Source organism: Hirundo rustica, chromosome W (genome assembly GCF_015227805.2).
Source record: "Hirundo rustica isolate bHirRus1 chromosome W, bHirRus1.pri.v3, whole genome shotgun sequence".
In the NCBI taxonomy this organism is placed as follows: domain Eukaryota; kingdom Metazoa; phylum Chordata; class Aves; order Passeriformes; family Hirundinidae; genus Hirundo; species Hirundo rustica.
The window spans coordinates 4,231,208-4,237,207 of record NC_053487.1 but is presented as its reverse complement, the minus strand read 5'-3'; positions in this window follow the sequence as shown (position 1 = coordinate 4,237,207).

The window sequence follows — 6,000 nt, the reverse complement described above, 5'->3', positions numbered from 1 at the left end:
AGGGGAAAGCCAATCTGGGCTGCAGATGAGTGGAAGGACATTGCCACTTGGGTAGAGAAGCTACCTGTCAAAGTCCGTCATGTAGATGCCCATGCCCCCAAGAGTCGGGCTAATGAGGAGCACCGAAACAACGAGCAGGTAGATCAGGCTGCAAAGATAGAGGTGTCAAAGATAGACTTAGATTGGCAACACAAGGGAGAGTTGTTTCTAGCTCGATGGGCCCATGATGCCTCAGGCCATCAGAGCAGAGATGCCACCTATAAGTGGGCACGAGACCAAGGGGTGGATCTAACCATGGACAGTATTTCTCAGGTTATCCATGACTATGAGACGTGTGCTGCCATCAAGCAGGCCAAGCGGGTGAAGCCCCTATGGTATGGCGGGCGATGGTCCAAGTATAAGTATGGGGAAGCCTGGCAGATTGACTACATCACCCTTCCCCAAACCCGCCAAGGCAAGCGCTATGTGCTCACAATGGTAGAGGCCACCCCAGGATGGCTGGAGACCTACCCTGTGCCTCACGCTACGGCCCATAACACCATTCTAGGCCTTGAAAAACAAGTTCTTTGGAGGCATGGTACCCCTGAGAGGATTGAGTCAGACAATGGAACTCATTTCAAGAACAGCCTCATCAACAACTGGGCTAGGGAACATGGCATTGAGTGGGTGTACCATATCCCCTATCATGCACCACCTTCAGGGAAAATAGAAAGATACAATGGACTGCTAAAAACCACCCTGAAAGCACTGGGTGGGGGATCATTCAGAAACTGGGAGCAGCATCTAGCAAAGGCCACCTGGTTAGTTAACACCCGAGGTTCCACCAACAGAGCAGGCCCTGCCCAATCTGAGTCCCTACATACAGTAGATGGAGAGAAAGTCCCAGTAGTACATGTAAGAGGTTTGTTAGGGAAGACAGTTTGGATCAATTCTGCTTCAAGTACAGAGGATCCCATCCGTGGGATTGTCTTTGCTCAGGGACCAGGCTGCACATGGTGGGTAATGCAGAAAGATGGAACCACACGATGTGTACCCCAGGGAGATTTGATTGTTGGGTAAGAACCGTGTGTAATTATCACTGTGTGCTGAATAGTACTGCCACTGTATGTAGCTGTATATTGCATATTGTTTTTATATAGATGTATGTGTGTGTAGAGCTGGAGTATATATTAGTTTTAGTAAATTGACGATATGGGGATACACGGGGTGGAATGTCCAAGGGTAACTTTATGATGCTTGTATCCCCAATTGTCTGTTCTGTTTGTGCTGTATATTGAGTCCTGTGCCTTTAAGACTGGTTCTAAGAGCAAGGAGAAGCGCGGAGTTTGTTTTGAGAAAACTGCCTGACTCCTCCACATTCTTCTCTGGACGGGGTGTTCGGCGGAGGCTTGGAGAGACTGCAGGACAGAGATTTTTTTTGCTTTTAGTTAGTTTCAGCTAGCTAGGGCAGAGAATTTCCCTGGACTGTTTTTTTTTCCTTTTTCTTGGAACTGTTTAAACCTGCTCTGGACTGAAAACCCAGGGGAGCACTGGGGGCTGCACCTGCGGCCCACCGGGGCCTGGACCTCGGCATTTTCCAGCAGCGCCGGAGGGACTGGGACTGAGGAGAGGCACTGAGAGAGAGAGAGCCGAGCTACACCCACGGCAAGGACTTTCTCAATTTGCCATCTCACTTCAGAAGGAGAGGTTTTATTGTTTCATATTATTCATTCTTTATACTTGTATGCACTTCATTTGTTTAGTAAAATAGTTTTTTCCACTTTTCTCCAAAGGGTTTTTTTTTTTACCGGACCGGTTGGAGGGAGGGGCCACTTGGGTTTGCTTCCTTAGAGGGATCCTATACAGGGGTTTTCTCCCAAATTTGTCCCAAACCAGGACAATTGGATATGTAATGTTTTCCCTGTTCCCCTTGGAAACTGTATCACATGGTTTGTCCCTGCTTGGCTGCGCCCATCCTCCCACACTGGAATGTAACCCAACTCTGTTCCACTCCCACCTTATCCCTGATTGGGTAGTGGCTTGTCCCTGCCTCTAGGCCCATCCCCCCCAGGGAAAAAGCCCCGGGACAGGCGGGGCGGCTCTCTCTGGTACTGGTGAGGATGGGAAAATAAAGCTATAATCCCCCCCCCCCCCCCCCGACAAAGAGCAGGCTCTTTCCTTTTGCCATTGGCGGTCGTCTGGGTCTCTCTAAAGAAATACCGCATAAGGTCATTTTAGTTTTGGCTTGCAATTGCTCATTTAGTTCAGCAAACCCCAATTGAGTTGCATTTGTTAAAGTTTGCATTTGCAGAGTCAAATTTTGTATAGCTAGTCTATTCCTAAAGGTAGTTATTTGTGGAGTAAAGATGGATTCTAAAATCCATCCCACTATAGTTCCCATCCTTGGATGTTTCAAAGTTTCATCACTTTTAACTTTTCCCTATAGTCAGGTTCCCAAATTTTTGTGAAATTGCTGACTAAAGTTCCCTGTTGAACTGGATTTTCTGCAGAGGTTGGTGTTGGCAAGCAAGCTGTTGTCAGGAAAATTCCACAAATGCCAGAGGTTTATGTCCAAAAAGGAGGCAGAGGGGTCCTGCAACTTTATTTGAATAAAGGGAGTCTGCTGGGGCAGACGCCTACAGGATTTTCTCTGTCTTGAGGTTTTGGAGGGCACAGACTCCTTTTATCCTGAACTCCTGGCCACATGGTGCCCTCTTCCTTTCCCCATTGACTGAGGTACTAGGAAGGTACAGTCTCCTTGAACTGCCTACCACATATTCCCCCCTTGAACCTGTTATTTTACCCCAAAGTTCAGAAGTTCAGGCTTGTGCAGACCCACTTGTCTCTTTCAGGAGCCAAGCTGTCTGGGTTCTGCAACAAACCTGCTGCCCAAAGTCAGTAGAGACATTAAGACCCATTTCAAAGACTTTAACACCCATACCTTCATCCATCTAATTGCAAAGGCATTAGCACACATCTTCCCTCTCACTGTTATAGAAATTACATTCTATAATCTGCCAAAATCTTGCACTAATTTTAAGATCACATTCCCCTTCCCAGAAGTTAAGAACATAGCTTCTATTATTATAAATATGCAATTATTTATCATCTTCATCTAGGTCCAATAAGTAGTATGCTCCTAGAAAATCATATTCTATACCTAAAACTATAGGATTTGTATTAAAAAACTTCCAAGCTGTTAGTCTTGTTTCTGCTGTGTTTAATGTGTTGTTGCTGGTTTTACTTGCATGTAATGAACCCAGAGTTTGATTCTTTCTACCTTGTGTGCAGAGTAGGTTACCACGAGAACTGATCTGGTCCCTTCCATTTCTGGATTGGTCCAAAATTCCAGGGTCTGATGCACACTGTTGTTGCGGTGCCTTAAGCGTAGTCTCCAAGCTCGCCCGGGCCAGCTCAGGCACCGCAGTGTGGAAAGGTACGGACAGCTGGCAGCGCCAGCTATTCCGATCCTGTGGGGTCTTGGCTCCCACGTGACCTCGGCGGTAGGCACAGGTGGTGCAAGGCAACGATGGCTGAGATTAAAAGGCAGACTCTGCTGAGCGGGTTACAGGAGTTTATTGGAGCCCCGTCGTGGGACCTCCTGACCTCCAGGTAACTGCCCAGGCAGAGCCCCCCAGGCTGCTTGCCAGCCCCTTTTATTTGGGGGTGGAACAAGGAGAAGAGGCAGGGGGTGAGCAAATCAGGGATCACCAGGGAGGGGTCACACGCATGAATGATATTTTCATAAACCCAACATAAATGATGGGGAGGGACCCCCTCTGGATCTGACCTATCACTCGACACCCTTGGAAGAACTTTCTAGCTCCAGGGGAAGGCCCCGAGATGACAGGAAGACCCCAGAGGAGGGGGGAGTAGGGGATTGACATATAATGGTTGGAGGGGAGAAAAACAGGGAAAGACCATTAGGGGGAACAAACAGGGGTACATAGAAGGAACCATAAATTAACAGCACATAAAATAAAACCAAAACAAATCTCACACCACTACACACTGTATTTTCTGGTCAGAAAGGATGTACAGGCTAGTCTGGCCCCAGTGATCTGTTGACAATGTTGTACCTTTTAAGACTTAAGAGTTAGTTCCAGTGCTATTAAATATTAATTTCAGCAAAACTTTTGAGACTTCCCTTGCCTTCTTGGTGCAACATGGGAAAGCTTCTGGCCATCCAGAAGAAGTATCTATGGGGATTGAAATAGAGAGTATAATGGAACTGATAAAGCAGCCTGGTATCTTAGGCCTGATCAAGCAGAAACCATGGGAGAGACAGACACAGATAAAGGCTCCCTGGAGTAGAAGTGACCAAGAAACGTGTTATGAAACTTTGTAATGATTACCAAGTTACTAATGACATAAAGAATGTATAACCAATGGTAATTGTTACCAAAAATAGAACCCTATAAAAGTGCCATACAAGAAAAACCCTATATAAAAACCTTGTATGCTCAATAAATTTGGCTTCTGATCAGAACTCAGAATGTCCCTGTGTTGCTAGAGGACACAAAAAGAATTATATTCACATAGCCAAGTTCAGGGCAAAAAGAAGGGAAGTTTACTTGACCTCGCTTATATAGATTCTGGACAATGACTAGGGATTGGAGAATAAGGTTGCTACTTCTCCACCCCACTGGCCAGACTAGAAGTCCATCAATTGTCCCTCATCAGAGAGGAATGCAAAAACAACTACTTTGTTTATGTTACAATCCGTGAGAAGACTCCACTACAAAAAATGCAAACAAATCAGAAGGCTAAAACTCAAGGTAACATCCCTGTCTCCATTTATAAGACCCAAATTCCTTGTTTTGTGTGTGGAATACTGTGTCTCATGGTTGTGTGACCCTTGGGTGCATATTAAATGTTTTAATTATCAAAGAAAACATTGGAGTCTGTCAGACCTCTGATATCCGCTGTGTGTGTGGTGTTGTGCGAGGGGGCTGAGAGCTGATGAAAGTAAGAAAATATTGCAACCAATGGTGGCCCCTTTGTCGATTAGGCAGCAGGAAAATGGCCTGTGAATGGTACTTTAAACTACAATATTTTGTTGCAGTTAGTGTTGTTTTTCAGGAGAGAATCAAAGTAAGTTGAGGCAATGTAGGCAGATCTTTTTTAACTCTGAGAAATAGGCCCGAGTGGCAGAAGCAGTGTGTCATAAATTTGGCTCCACAGGATTCTTTTGTGTTAGCATTAGAAAAGGATAAAAAGCAGATGAAGAGATGTTCTGCATGTAGTATAGGACAGAGGTGTTTGAAGTTAGCAGACAAGCATAAAAGAGCGTTAATAGACTTTCGGGATTTACAGCTGAACTATCCAAGGCCAGCTGCACACTCTCCTCCAGCTGCTCCTCCCTGTCAAGCTCAAGCGGTAGTGAGGATGAGATGGATGAGCCTGGTGAGGGAACAAGTTCAGGGACTCCAATAACAGCACAGGTGAGAAGTAAAGCAAAAAAGGTTTTGCCTTTAATAACCCCACTGAGGGAGGTAATAGGTCCCGGGGGAGAAACAATGTGGGTGAAAGTTCCCTTTTCCATTAGCAATCTGAATAGCTGGAGAGAAGTTGTTAGAAATTACAGAGAGGATCCTGGGAAAGTTGCAAAAAAGTTTGAGTTTGTTGTAAGGAACCAGGACCCTGATTGGTGTAATATTGCAGAGCTTAAGCTTCAGAAAATGAGACACCCTGGAAGCATTAATAGAAGAAGCTTGGTGAGTATATAATAACAGGGACAAGCAAGAACAGAATAAACTGGCCACGGCTATAGTGGCTGGATCAGCACCAGAATGGGGGGCGTGGTCAAGGACAGAGCAGACGTGGAAGCAGCAGAGGGGGCTCAAATCAATCACAACCCAGACTAAGACCAAATCAGTGTGGATTTTGTAAAAGAGAAAGTCACTGGAAGCACCAGTGCCCTGACCTGGCAAATCAAATGCAAGAGGCTGTCACCACAGCCATAGGTAACAATGAGTGATGAAGACTGGCAGATCTGACCCTAGAAGACCCAGTGGTTAA